The sequence below is a fragment of the Lingula anatina genome, chromosome 5 (genome assembly GCF_051362555.1).
Source record: "Lingula anatina isolate TDL-2025a chromosome 5, LinAna3.0, whole genome shotgun sequence".
NCBI classification, from domain to species: domain Eukaryota; kingdom Metazoa; phylum Brachiopoda; class Lingulata; order Lingulida; family Lingulidae; genus Lingula; species Lingula anatina.
Window position 1 is genome coordinate 19,866,409 of NC_141771.1, and position 15,781 is coordinate 19,882,189.

At 35.6% G+C, this 15,781-nt stretch overlaps 1 protein-coding gene and 2 long non-coding RNA genes across 7 annotated transcripts in view; all 3 read left to right on the top strand.

Moving 5' to 3' along the window:
* LOC106179362 (uncharacterized) overlaps nucleotides 1–15,781 on the top strand; it is a 118,831-nt gene that overhangs the window by 76,887 nt on the left and 26,163 nt on the right. The window lies entirely within an intron of this gene.
* The window catches only part of LOC147761839 (uncharacterized), a 182,271-nt gene that overhangs the window by 68,588 nt on the left and 97,902 nt on the right, over nucleotides 1–15,781 (top strand). The window lies entirely within an intron of this gene.
* Nucleotides 5,693–15,781, top strand: part of LOC106169132 (uncharacterized) — a 137,082-nt gene continuing 126,993 nt past the window's right edge. For 4 of the 5 annotated variants that reach the window (XR_015334692.1, XR_015334690.1, XR_015334691.1 and 1 more), the window contains exons 1-2: nucleotides 5,693–5,872; nucleotides 6,113–6,228. This is a non-coding gene — a long non-coding RNA (uncharacterized LOC106169132). The remainder of the gene's footprint in view (nucleotides 5,873–6,112; nucleotides 6,229–15,781) is intronic. The other variant, XR_015334689.1, reaches the window with a different exon arrangement.

The window sequence follows — 15,781 nt, forward strand, 5'->3', positions numbered from 1 at the left end:
CGTGGGTACCAATGAACATGAAAATACTACAACGCGCTGAATTATTTTGGTATTTCTTTATTAAGACCAACACAAAATTCCATTTCATATATGCATGCATATTGAACCATCTTAAAACATTGATTTGTGAGACTACATTTCTGAAAAATCATAAGTTTTGAAGTTGGAATATAAAGATATACACAAAGTTATTGCTATCTGCATTAGAACTCACACAAAAATGTAACAAATTCAATCTATTTGATTTGACAAAATAAAATTATCAACTAAACTACCCGTGTTTGACCTCATTAATATTAAAGAGAATATTTCAGAATAAAACTTTTTCCTTAAAAAAACAACGCCGGATCTGGTATCCATCCCACCTTTAACATCAGAAAAATCGAGAAGGAAACCCACTCTGGACTAACATTATCAAGTACACATAATGCTACAAATTACCTAGAATTTCACAATTTAACCACATTTAAATGTTCCGGATCCGACGTTCTTTTTTCTGTTTCTCATTGAATCATTTCAATAACTAAATACGTACAATTATGAGCAATTCTACAACTCTCGTGCTGTGTTGTGCTGTAAACCGAACATGAATGAACCTCACATAACACATGTAGAGAGTAAACATTTTTTCACCTGCTGATCCATCTTATAAAAGTTATTGTTTTTTTTTTCAAAATTGAGCAGATTTTAAAAAATAGTATCAATAATTCTTTAAACTTTACACGAAATCTAGATTTGTTTAAAAAACATCACCGTCCCAGTTGCATTTTTACAAAGATCATAGTGTACAAACCACGAGTCTGGACAGAAGACAGAACATTAACAAGCACAAATTTATGAAATCAAGTATTCTAATCTCTTATCTGAGCATTTAAATTAAAGACAACTTTAAAGGCACATAGTGAGCGCTGGTCCCGTAAAAAGCAAACATTTGATTCCCTATAAATTTCATCAATAAATCACCAAGGTATCCGATATCCAAAAACAGTTCACAGCAATTCGATCCACAAAGTCATTAAGTTTTCCTAAAATTTTTTACAATAAATAAAGTGCATGGTGTCCAAAAGCAGTTCACAACAATACGATCCTTAAACTCATTTTAAGCTCCAAGCAAGTCTCTCTAATAATGAAAATAGAGAATGGTCAATTTCGCTCACGACGAGAAAAGTTGAAATTTACAACTCGAAAGCATGTTTAAAACGTAATGGAGTGTAGCATATAACAAGCAGACTTTAAAAAACTTGTACATCGCACTTTTGTCAATGGTGTTGGATAAGACTGTGCTTTGGTGATGAAGGGAAATTGGTCAAATTTTCAGGATTCTAGCTAAAGTCTAATGCGCACTATATTCCTTTGGATTAATATAAAATTCCATGAATGTCAAAAGTGAAATTATTTTATATGCTGAGCTCAAAGTACTGATAACAAGTAATTAAAAATTGAGAATTTATTATTCAATGTAAAATTTCCAATTAATTTTTACTGGAAAAAAAGAACACATTTTTAATAACAGCTCACAAGACATTCAATGAATATTGTCAATTTGTCATAAAGTTTAACTGGATAAAATAATAAATTTTCTTAAAGATATTTGCTAGCAAGTACAATAACTACTTATTTTCCTTCCTTTACAATCTCTCCTATAGCTGACTACATCCACCAACAGAAAAGTTTTAACATGAAGTGCAACTGTATCCTCATTTTAATGGAGGAAGCAAAATGGGGAAAATACTGATGTATTTTCAAAACCAGTATTAAAAGTTCAGGCATCAAAATTGAATCATAAACAAGTTATCATCAAATACCCAACATTAATATCTTACAACGTTGTACTAAATCGGTTTAAACTGACATATTCGTATACTTAGTATCTGGACCGCCACGCATCCACTCCCTGGTCACTCAGAACTGATGAAGACGTGACATCTCTTTCTGGAGTGTTGGTTACATATGATTCCTGGGGGAGGAGGCAGGATATTTTGGGCGCATTATTTAATCAATTATCATCATTATCTAATAGGTGAACCATCATGTACAATTTACTGCAATAAAAATGCATAGGACGCATTTGTGTTTGATATATTTCAAAATACGCCATTGATAAGATTAAACCTATACCCTGACACCCCCACAATGAAACATTATTTACGTCACTGGTTATAGTCAAGTGCATTTTTATCTGAACAGAGTTTAGTATATGTGACCAACCTGACCGTACTATGGCGCCATCTTCTGGAATCAGCAGACTACAAATTAATAAACTTTTAAATTATGTGATCATATCTGAATGTACGATATTGTAGTCTTCATTTATCTTCACAATGACAAATAAACTTTCGCCGGAATATATGTCTATGTGCGTGCGTGCGTGTGTGGAACCTGGTTATGATAACAAAGGCATTTGTTAAATTATCCAAGACTTTTACAGAATTTTAGCCAGTGGTAGGAAAGAAGGGTTGATTAGTTGGAGAAAAATACCACTTATCTCAGGAAAATCTGTGCAATAATTTAAAACGTCAGCACATACGCCGTGAAGATACGCTATGCCTATATTTTACCGAAGCATTTTATTCAAATTGACTTTTTTCACTTTGCATCATACAACCAGTTATCATAACGCCCGTCTGTACTGTCATGCACAAGTTATAACAGTTTTATTCTACCTCCCCAATATCCTCCTGTCATTTCATGCTGTCAATATTGACATATACAAGATTTCAACATATATCATACATCACAAGATCATTTCACATACAGCACTCGAATAACACATTTTATGTAATAAAAGAAATGAAATTCCATTCGTATCGAATATTTTTTTCTTCGGGAACTGATAATTCAAATTGTTACGCCTCCGCCTGGCGTTTAGTAGAATACAGAAAAGGTGGTGATTATACAAGAAAGTTAGAAACAAGAGGAGGTGTGTTAATCTGTTAAACTGTTGATCTACGTAGAACGAAATGGAATGAAACCTTAGATTCATTAAAATGTATCCTATCATTATTGTAGTGCTCTTAATATTTTATCTAGAACTTCAACCCACTGGGTTATCAATATCTTATCAATAAATAAGAAATAATCATTATTATACAGGGTGATATTCTGGCGTCTGTTCTGTCTCAACATGATTGTGACGTCTACCACAGAATTGATGATAATGTGCTAGGTGTGACAAGTCGATGACCGCTTTTGATTTTAGGCTAAAACAAACGCATTTTAACATTTTGTTTTTCTTGAAATGCCGATAAAGGCATTTTAATGCACTTCTCTTGGTGTTTTTTGTTCCTCATCTTCGGTTCTGAGTACAAAATCCTTCTATACAAATGTAAACTTAAGTTGTTAATAAATATCTAACATATATGCATGTAGTATTACTTGCAAGGTGAACTACCAATGCGCAAGACACGGTGCATTTTTTCTATTTGTGTCATACGCCAAAACGTAACACCAAATATAATCCACAAATCATGATTTGGCCACTTATTCAATGTCAGATTTAAGGGAGATAGCGTGCCTCTCACTTTTACGTTTTGTTTCACATGTTTTTTCTCCCCCCCCCCCCCAAAAAAAAAGAGGATAAAAGAAAAAATTCTATGTGAAATCTCAAGAGGGGCTGGTTTTCCCTTATGCGTACATGAGTATGTGACAAAAAGATAATAAAATCAATTAAAACATTATAACAAGCAAAATGAAACAAATCCAAGACTTTTTACCGTCACTGTGCACTACATATGAGAATAAAATTGCCTTCCTCTACTATTTTATATCCAATGTTTATAACCACGTCAACTATAAAACAGCTTTGTTTTAAGGTGACACGTTGAGTGTCTTCTCTCTTTGTCGGGGTAGATTCTACTGTATTTTGAATAAGACTGGTTGTAGGTTGTGCCTCACGACAACCATGACTGAATTTTTACCGCGTTCGCTTTTCATTTGAGTTTCACCAGGATCGACACGCTTATCTATTCCATGTATTAATGGGAGGTTAATTTTCACGAGACTGGACACAGGTAACTGTTATGTCTCTATATGCAGTAAAAAAATAAAATAAAAAATAAAAATAATAATAATAAGGTATCAGTGACACATTTAATTTTTAGAAACGGGAAAAATGAGTACGTTTTCAGTTGAAAAACCAAAATAAAGTCAACTGGTAAATTATTGCATTTGGATTTTGTGGAAAATAGAAATGCAATCTTTCTTGAATTTGATTTTTTCATTTTTCTCAATTTCTTTATTAATCACATTATCTTGTTATCTAAATCTTATTGCCGAATTGATCATTCAATATGGACATGAAAGTTATGGAAATTTCATAGCAGTTAAATACCACATCCTCGGATCTAACGTTAGACAGATTCTCTCTCTCTCTCTCTCTCTCTCAAAAAATCAGCAGAGCCACAGACAAAATGAAAAAAAAAAAAAAAAGCATTGGAATATGAGTTATTTATATCTTTAAAACAATCATGATCAGTTTTTCCTATTCGCTGGAACATATTAATAAAAGTGATCTTTACAGTACCTCTCGAGGGGAGGGGGGGGGGGCGTACACCGGGGCTCTCGTCAAGAAGCCCTTCTCAGCCTTCTAGCTGTTACAAAATTCTTCCGAAGGGCGGGTCGAGAAATGATTTATAATGAGAAGAAAATTGTTATTTTTCTTTGGGGAAATTACTTTTGCTAGCTTCAAATCTATATTATTTTTATCAAATAATAGAAATTAAGATAGCTTTGGTGATCAAGATTGCCGCTATTTGAAATCTCTGATGTGAACATCACTTCCGGACAACCTTATATTACTACAGGCAATCTAATTTGCATATAAGAGAAAAATGCATTTTTTTCTGTTTTTGAGTCATGTACAGTTTTTATTACTTTTGTAAACAACGATGTCCCTTTACCCTCACAACTTTCCAATTATTTGATCGACACACCCTGTTTATTAATTCATTTATATAAATTATAAACCTTCATATCACAGGCGTGAATCACGTTATGTTTATACACATCATGAATACAAAAGAAATGGATGTGATTACGCCCCTCCTCATATTCGTACAGAAATGCATGGAGAAGAGAGTAAGTCTTTCTGCGCATGTCCAAACCAGATCATAGTACCAGTGTGAGACCCGTTATGCGCTGTCAGCAGAGACTGGGCGTGTAGATCAAACCTGGTAAATTGATTATGGAATGCGACATTCGTATACATGTGTACAGTCACTGATTTCAACAATTGCTAATCTATATGTGTATATATATATATTTATTTATCTATTTATTTGTCTGTTCTATGTTCTAGCCACTAGTATCGTATTGTAATTGATTGTACCTTTATGTGAAGGTGTTTGTCAATAAAGAATCTGAATCCGTTATCGCGTCCAAGTCATAACATTGTTAAACTAGCGCCAATAACTGCGGTGGAGAATGTAGGTCAATTGCCTGTACAATTCTCCCATAGCATTATTGATTTTTTCTGGAGTGGAACATTTTCGGGAGAGGTGGACGGGTGAGAAAAGTATCAGTTCAACAGCAAAATATACAGAAAGCGTGGAGCTGCTATAATCAGAGGCTTTTACAATCTGTTAGACAAGTGTAAAAATATCCCACTTTTCCAGTTTCACCTTGTAGCACTTTCAGACAATATAATACATCTCTATGCCATCAGTGTCTCCCTAAAAATTTGTTGACCACGTTAACTGGTCGACTCCCGGCAGAAGATGAACCAGCCAACGATAGTTTTGACACACAGGTGTAGGAGCCGCACCCTGAACTTCAGATCTTAATAGCAATTAACCCTTGCCGTTTCAAGTAACTGGTAACGCCAAGGGTATGCCATAGTGTAGATGTTTGTTTCAAGCTATCTCTGAAGCTCAGGGTAAGCAGCCGGAATAGGGCGAGGCGGGAGGAGGTGGGGGGGGGGGGGGGGGGGGGCATTTAACCCTTTCACAACCAGGGGCCGAATGCGTTACCTCAGCACTAACCAGTCAATTTATCTATTAAGAATCAGTCACTATTATTATTATGCATTTTCAAACTTTAATTAGGCGTAAGAGGGGGAAAGTGGGTCAACTCTTTCACAATCAACTACGTAATATTTATAATATTTTTGTCCAAGTTCTACATGAAGACAGAGTGATCGCAGCACTATTTCCAACCTGGTCCGGCAACCCAAGGCCTTCACTTAGTGGTCAGTTGTTAACAAGTCAGGAAGACAGCACTAGGGACACTCAGGTAAACTAACCATTAGTGATGGGGTCATCAGTTGACCACAATACAGGGGCCACTGTCAATGGGTTAAATTTGCATTTTTCATAAATTTTATATTAATACTAAGTTTATATATGGTATCAATTATTACCCGTGATCAGACATAAATTTTCTGTCAACAGATTTCTGTAGCTAGAAAAGCAAGTTTTTGAGATTTGTGCAGATAACAGATAAAAATCAGTAAGAAGACAGGAATGGGTTAGCCTCTTTTTTTTTTTTTACCAAATTGTCTATGTTTTGACATTTCGATTTGTTACAGTAAAATGGTAAGTGGATTTATTATTATTATTATTCATATTATTATTATGCTAGAAATTCATTTGTTGACTACAGATCAGTATTCCTTATGGTTAACTGATACAGAATGTTGCCAGTGTTAGGTGGACTGTAGTGTTCAGTTGATAACTTAAAATATTGAAATGGTGCTGACAGAGAACAGTGATAAAACATTGAATTCTTTCTGGCAAATCATATAGTATTACATTTACAGGTGTTTTTCCTTTATTTTTCATTTTTCTTTCTTTTTATTTTTTTGAGATTTTAAACTCTTCCAACATCTCATTTGCCTAGCTGGCATTGAATCTGTTTCTTAGACTGGGTTCCCATGCCTAGATCGATCCATCTGGATCGACCTTACTCCCTTTCACACTAAATTGTTATCAGCTTAAGAGGCTTAAATGTCTGTCACACCTACTGAATCAGCTCAGGGAGGGGGTAATTAACATTCTTGTACGCTCGACCTCCCCGATAGCAATTTAGTGAGACTTGCAGTGGAGATCCAACTCTCTGTGAGAATGGTCCCTTTAAAGTCTGTAATATGTGTCATGGTTTAATCAAATATTCATTTGGAGTTTGATATTTTCTTAAGTTAACAAAACGATGTTTCTTTTTTAACTGTTTATTCTGTCACTAAGTCATTGGATATATATATACATTTGATACATTAAAAAATGAAATGGTTTAAATTGGGTTTTAACTAGTAAACACTTGAATTCTTTGAAAATGAAACCCTTACTTATTTCCCTTTTGTTTTTCAACTGTAAAGATAGATGAGGGATTTTCCTGCGTAATATCATGTATTTGACTAAGTACAATTCTTTTTTTTATAGATAATCTATCAAGACAATGTATCTGATCATGGAAGTAAATGGTCTGACGAATACTGAACCTACACAATATAAAAGTAATAATTATTGATTAACAATGAACAAATAAAAATTGTATCAATTACAAAATATGATTGTTCTTTAGTTATCCAAAAATAGCAATGTTTTAAGGTAGTAGTTTGTTTTCTGTTTCTGTTTCTGTTTCTATCATTGAGAGTTATAGAAAGGATTTTTTATGATTGTTGTGATGACACCTGGTGTGGTCCTTTTTATGCCAGTTAGTATTTCAAAGACATCATTGTCAGTAGTGATGGTGATATTCTCTGTGGTAAATATGTCATCACCTTTATGACAGTATTCTGTTCTTTCTTCCTCATATATATGTTGGGTTATAGCATTATTGTTTGTCAGTTTATTTTCCACGTTACACATTTCTTCTGTCTCCCCCTCTGAATCTAGAACATTGTTGGGCCCACTTTCATTGCCAAAATTTCCATGTATTACTAACTGAATTATGTTTCCTTTTGTTGTGCATTGTTTCATGTGTTCTGCAATTATTCCCTTGACTGAATTCTACTCCACATTTGTCTGGTGTCTCACAAGTGTGCATTCTTTTAGGGCTAGTGCAGGCCAGTTTTGTTATGATCTCTTTTTCCCACAGAACTCACATGTATCATGCTTTTCTCCAGTATGAATGGTTTCATGGACAGTGCATAAACCTTGAGTAAAAGTTTTGTCTCAAGTGTAAACTGTTTCAGGGTAAGTGCAATTCCCTTTTGGAGTGAACGTTTTCTCAAAAAAATTACAGATATTTTTGTCTCCAGTGTGATTTTTTTCATGAAGTTTACAAGATTTTTTTTGTGTAAAAGTTTTATCACAGAATCTACACTTGTAAGGTCTCTCTCCTGTGTGAATTCTCTCATGATGTATCCAATTTGTTTTGTCTGTAAATGTTTTGTCACAGAATCTACACTTGTAAGGTCTCTCTCCTGTGTGAATTCTCTCATGATGTATGCAAGATTTTTTTTCTGTAAATGTTTTGTCACAGAATCTGCACTTGTAGGGTTTCTCTCCTGTGTGAATTCTCTCATGATACATGCATTTTGTTTTGCTTGTAAATGTTTTGTCACAGAATCTACACTTGTAAGGTTTGTCTCCAGTATGAATTCTTTCATGCACAGTGCAATTGCCTTTTTGAGTAAAATATTTGTCACAGAATCTACATTTGTAAGGTCTCTCTCCAGAGTGAATTCTTTCATGCTTTATGCAGGAAGTTTTGTCTTTAAAAGTTTTGTCACATAATCTACACTTGTAAGGTTCTTCTCCTGTGTGAATTCTTTCATGCTTTATGCAGGAAGTTTTGTCTTTAAAAGTTTTGTCACAGAATCTGCATTTGTAAGGTTTCTCTCCTGTGTGAATTCTTTCATGCCTTGTGCAATTTGTTTTGTCTATAAAAGTTTTGTCACAGAATCTACACTTGTAAGGTTTGTCTCCAGTATGAATTCTTTCATGCACAATGCAATGGCCTTTTTGAGTAAAAGTCTTGTCACAGAATCTACACTTGTAAGGTCTCTCTCCTGTGCACATTTTTACTGAGTGCTGTAAGAACTTAATTGGTGGTATAAAAGTCTTGTCACAGAATCTACCTGGTAAGTCACTTGGATAAGGTGTAAGACAAGGCTTGATCTGTCCTTTCCAATACTGAAATTGTGTTCACAATTCAACTCTCAGAGCACCATAAGAATATCCATTTGAATTCTGTATGAACTTGTTGTTAACATTACCAATGCACCCAGTTTTTGTACTGAGCAATGCATAAAGTTGTACTAGGAACCCCCTGTTTAAAATCTTGAATCCACTCTATTGGATGATGTTAACTGCTGGTTACAGTGGACATATCTGATTGGTTGAAGCTAAGATCTAATATCCGTTTATTAGATCTTAGGTTGAAGTGATTTCTCTCCAATACTTCAGATGCCATAATTTAAAGATGTTATCTGCACAACCCACTGCATATAATTATCTGTTATTACTTCACTAAGCATTTATAAACATGTACCATGACACCATCAAGCTCATATCTAGCTACAGTAGACAGGAAGTGATTTTATCAGTCAGTTTGTATTTGTCACACATGCCAGACTGGTTCTGTAGATGATGTGATGAGTCATTCAGCAGCCAGCAGTTTCAAAAGGGGGGGGGGGGAGGTCTTTTCTGAAGAAAATGGACCTCTTACCATCCAATCTTTGTGTACTTAGATGAAATTTTACTCAGAGGGAACATTTTCCCAGCAAAAAGGGACCCCACACCCCCTGGCTACTGGGCCTGTTTAGGTTAAGAAATTTATGAAAAATTTAGTTCAGTTATACAGTACAGTAGGTACCTGTATATTACAACTTTATTCATTAACTCCACCAAGGTATGTTACTTTCAAAAAGGAGCAAAGAATGGACTTTTTTAAAGGGATAATATTTGACAGTTTTTGCATTTACTCCACCAAAGCATGTTACTTTTTAAAATGAGCAAGAATAGACCTTTTTAAAAGGGATAATAAAGGGATAATATATGACAGTTTTGCTGGCGTTTTGGCCAAAAAGCGAATTTTCCTGAAAAAAACAACAATTTTCAAATACTTAACACTGTGTAGAGTTCACAAATATAATTCCCAGACTTTTTTATTAATTTGATTAGAGTCGATTGCTTGTGCACTTGACTAGTTAATGACCTTACCTGTAAAGAGTTAATGCTTATACGGTATATGCATATTAAAAAAAGGAGTAATGGTATATGTATGTTGAAAATAGATAAACTGAAGGGGGGTTTAACTTAAGAATGAAAAAAAAAAGACAATGAAACTTTGTTATAACGAAGAAAGTTTATTTTCCCCTGTGTCTTGTTTCAGGTGACAGTGAATGGTCCTTGCATCACCGTGCCTGTGTCATCCCCTCCGACCCACCGCCTGCCCCGCATCCAAGGTGGAGGGTTTCCAGCGCTTCGATCCATTAGACCTATCAGTCCTGGGCCCTGGAACCCAAGTAACTCTACAGCCAAGAGTGGTGGACTATGGAGCGCCATTCACGCAAAAAATGCAGACGTCAATTCAACAATCTATCGGCACTATTTAACAGCCAAAACCTACTTAAACTATCTAAACTTAATTCTACTAAATTAGTTGTGGTCATTTTAATCATTCATCAAAATCTAACAATCAATAATAACGATTCAAAAGTCAGTTACTGCAACTCAACAATCAGTCACCGCAACTCAACAATCAGTCACCGCAAATCAACAATCAGTTACTGCAACTCAACAATCAGTCACCGCAACTCAACAATGTATCAATGTATTTTTGCGTGAATGGCGTGAAAGCATGGTGCGCCATTCACGCAAAAAATACAGACGTCAAATCAACAATCTACCGGCACTATTTAACCAAAACCTACTTTAACTATCTAAACTTAATTCTACTAAATAAGTTGTGGTCATTTTAATCATTCGTCAAAATCTAACAGTCAATAAACGATTCAAAAGTCAGTTACCGCAACTCAACAATGCATTTTTTGCGTGAATGGCGCGAATGCATGGTGCGCCATTCACGCAAAAAATGCAGACGTCAACTCAACAATCAGTTGTCGCAAACGGTCATTCGCGGACTTAACACCAGATGGCGCGCGCGCACCGTCAGCGATCTGAAACGTCCTTGACCTTTTCCATGTTTTCAATTCCGCATATTATGGGAGTACATGTGGTTCATCGTGTTCGTATTGTCATGATATAGTTAAGTATATAATAGTAGGATTGCGTTCAATCACATCATACTGAAATTAGATATGGCAATGAACCACATGTAGTTCCTACTCGAATAATATGCGGAATAGCACAGGTCTCAAACTACTGCGCATGCGCGATAAGTACGCTGTTTGAAATAAACAAATACATTTATTTTCTCTTCACAAATAGGGTAATTCCTTTCGCATTTATAGTGTTATATGTGGCACCAAGGGGATTTTCCACCCCTCCCCCACTCTTGATTAATAAAATTATCCATCGGGAGGAATGAAAATTATATTGCAAAATACATTAAAAATTGCAGATAATGCTGTGAGGATATTCTAGGGGGTCATGCCGATACTCCCCCGTACTAATACTCCCCCGCACCGATACTTCTCCTTAGTAAATTTTTGCATTATGCACGTCGATACGACCTCACACCGATAGATCCCCGCATCGATAAATCCCCTCTAGAATTGCCGTTAGGCCTATACGCGCACCGTTACTCCCCCGCAACGATAGGCCTACTCCCCGCATTATTAGGCCTACTCCCCCTATGCAATTTCCACGAAACTGAGGGTCTGGGTAACGGAGAGTCATCCATCCATTTAATTATAGGCTACAGGTTAGGGTCAATCGACGTAAGTGGGTCAAAATCTAGGGCGGGGCTGAATTACCTATATGCAAATTGATGGGAACCGGACTGTCTATCATGGGAGAGTCTGTCACCTTGCATCGATTTTTTTCACATATAGATTTGAAAAATTGGTCAACGACTCGGAAGCACGGCCTACATTGTATAAGAAATACTTTTTTCAAATGGAAAAACGCTTTGGATATTGGTGAGATAAGTGAAAAAAAATGGCCACAGGGAGATCCTTGGTGATGTTGTTTTTATGCTATTGCGCAGTGCATACAAATCTTAATTGCTTACAATTGAGCATCGGTATTATACAAAAGAAGCCGCAAAGTTCCTAAAAAATCTTGGGCGACAACACATTAGTCTCGGTCACAACCGGCCGCACGGGCTCTTACGACCCGTTTGAGTCCAAATTTTGCGGAGAATCTCACGTGCCACGCAAGTCCTTTATGCGAAATTTCGAGTTCGCACGTATGTAAGCACGTACGGAGGATACTAAACATTTCCAATAGATTCTACAAATAATCTTTGTTACGCTTTATTCTACAAATAATCTCAAGTTACGCTTGCGGCCTCGCTGTTTAAATAATCTTTAAACAGCGAGGCCGCAAGCGTAACTTGCTCCCTTCGCAAGGAGTTTGCGAGGAGTTTTCAAGTGAGACTTGCGTGGTCCAAGATGCACGTCGCAAGCAATGAAAGAGAAAGTGCCCTTTGCGTGTTGAGTACGGCGCACGCCCTCACATCTATGACGAAGTAAGTCGAAAACACGGCGGGACTGCGAGAATAAAAGGTGTGCTCACGACGCATGCTCGTGTCTCTACAATTTCGTTGTCCAACAATTTTCAAAAATTTTGAATTTTGCTCAATTCAGATTCTAATATGCCTCCAAAAGACAAGGGAAAGAAGTTTAAGAGCAGAAAAGAAGGTTGGAGGAAGATAACAGAAAACGAAGCGCTTTAGCACTGCTTTTTTATTATTTAATAATTAAACAAAATCATCGTTGCCTGAGGAAAAGACATAGCTGCGTCATCTTAGATTAAAACTAACTTTGCCTTAAGTAAATAAATAAAAGGGCGTATAATATAAATACGGTAACTACAGTAGGAGAACAATATTAATTTTGCACAAACATTTCTCAAATTTACAAGGCATAGCTGTAGGCCTACGGACTGTTAAGCTGCACGCAAAGTCTGAGATCGACTTCGAGTAACGCCCTTTATTTTCCCCAATATATTTCGAATAAAATGTGTCAATTATGTGTCCCAAGAGGGTTGTGCAACTTTGAAAAAAATAGCATAATAGAAAGGGTTTTGAAGCACGATTTGTGTCTACAAAGCCCAAGGAATCTTTGCTTTGGGGAATAGTGTTTTTGCGGAGTATTGGTACGCGGGAGTATCAGGGGGGGGGGGAGGGGGGGTATCGATGCGGGGATGTAAAGAAGCGGGGGAGTATCGGTGCGGGGGAGTATTGGTGCGGTGATGTAAAGAAGCGCGGGAGTATCGGATGAGGGGACTTATAGGCATTCTAGTCGGTGGCGAACTCGGCCAATATAAAAATTTTAACTTCGTCTTACGATTTTGGAGCGCCTGTTCCAATTTTTGAAAGCGAGGCAATGGAACCAAACGATACGAATCTCATAAAAATTGATATTTTTTAATAGAGGTTATAGCCGGGCGTACATCAAAAGGCGACTCGTTTATTATTGTGATATGTAATAATAATTAATATAAAAGATACGATATAATAGGTTCTTGTCGAATAGCTTTATTGATTTTTTTAAGTATTTGGAGATTAAAAAAAACACTTTAAGCTGAATGGTTTCAAATCGAGGCACCACGTATTTTAATACTGTTAAAACGATGGAAAAGGTCAAGGACGTTTCAGATCGCTGACGGTGCGCGCGCGCCATCTGGTGTTAAGTCCGCGAATGACCGTTTGCAGTAACTGATTGTTGAGTTGCTGTAACTGATTGTTGAGTTGCGATAACTGATTGTTGAGTTGCGGTGACTGATTGTTGAGTTGCGGTGATTGACTTTTGAAAAGTCAATTGACTTAAGAAATCTTACTTAAAAATCATTAACTGCATTTAAAAGTCTGAAGCCTACTGGTGCAATTGCTGTGTAAATCGAAAAAAAAAAAGAACTTGCTGCATGTGTGGGATCCACATAATACATTTTGTTTTCTCTATTATGTCTTTCATGTTATACAATTTTATGTCATATTTAATGTTATGCAATGTACATTATAAAGAAAATACATGTCAAATGGATGAGATCCTTTGTGTATTTGTTACTAATTATTTGTGTTTTATTATAATAACCTTATTTATCTATTGTAATTAAACATGAACATACTTGAATATAAAAGCAAAAGTGTAGTTATCAATAATTCAGCCATTTGGTAGGGTATGTGAATGAGTGTTTATGTGTGTAACTCAGTATAGTTAAATGTTTGTTCAATGTAAAGTTCATTTCTTAAGTTTAATAGAAGGCATTTAAAAACAAATTTAATTTAACAAGGCAGCAAAGCTGTCAAATGTACAGACAAAAAGCAGGAAATAACAAAATAGGCTACTGTCAATTCTGATGCAAAAGTACAGTATGTTAAACTGCAAACTCAACATCAAATTTTAATTATGCTCAACAGATAATACCAATGTAAGTAAAATGTGTAACAAACATAAGGCTTCAGGCCCATGGGAGTTCAAGTTCACCCTTTGAAAATGTAAAACTTCCAGAAAAAGAAGTCAATTAGACTGCTTTTCCAACTCAGGCTGCATTTTAGTCCTGTATTTCTTTTTTAAAAGTTTGGCAATCATAAGTAACATGGTTTTCCCATAATGGTCATCATGGCAGCAGCACCCAAAATTGTGTTTTCTTCTATTCTGATGCAATATTACATAATGGTTACCAGCATAATGACAATCAATTTTTAATAATAAAATATATGTATCATGGATTTTCAGAAAATGTGACAAGAATGGGTCTTCAAGCCTGTGGAACTTCAAAGTAACACGTTGAAAATGCCAATATGTGAAAAATTAAATTTTCTCAAAAAAAAACTGTTTAACTGGCAGATTGCATTGCCTACTGAAGCTATATTTTAGTCCCATGTTTCTTTCCTGTAAGTTTGAGAACAGTAAGTGACATGGTTTTTCTTAAATGGTCATCATGGGAGCAGTGCCCAAAATAGTTTTTTTTTCAAATTTTGATGCAATATTACATAATGTTTAACACCATAATGACCATCAATTTTTAATAATAAAATATTAGTATCATGGATATTCAGAAAATGTGACTAGCAAAGGTCTTCAGGCCCATGGAACTTCAAAGTCACAACTTGAAAATGCCAAAATGTAAACAAGACAGCACTGTTCTGAAATGTTTTTTTTTTCCCATTTTTAACATTTTTTAACATAAAACAAAATTAACAGTTTACTGCCATTTTTATATGATCAACTAAAAAAAATAATGAGATGGGAAAAATATCAATAGAGCAGTGTTAAATGTCCAATTTCTTCCTTTCTGAGATTCTGAACATAGTGAATGATTGAATCTGACAAACTGCAATGATATGAGTTTATTTCCATTTTTATGTACAGACACAGATGTGTCTGTACATATTGCCATCACCTGCGTCTGTCGTCGCCGATGGCGATGCCGTCGCCGTGCACTTTCCTTGTAAACATGATAAGTGGAAGGCAGTTTTACTTTTTGGCTTTATATTTACAGAGCTGATGAATATTCATAAAACGCAGGTCAAGTTCGAAAATCAGCATGATCGGGCCATTATTGTAGAAGTTATGCTGTTTTTTCACTTTTCAGCATATATGCAACCTTGTAAACACATTTTAAGGAAAACCGTTAGGCCTGTTGTCATGAAACTCACAGGAGTAATCAATATTACTAAAATGCAGGTCAAGTTCGAAAATCAGCATGATCGGGCCACTATTTTAGTAGTTATGCGGTTTTTTCATTGTTCAGCATATATGCAACACTGT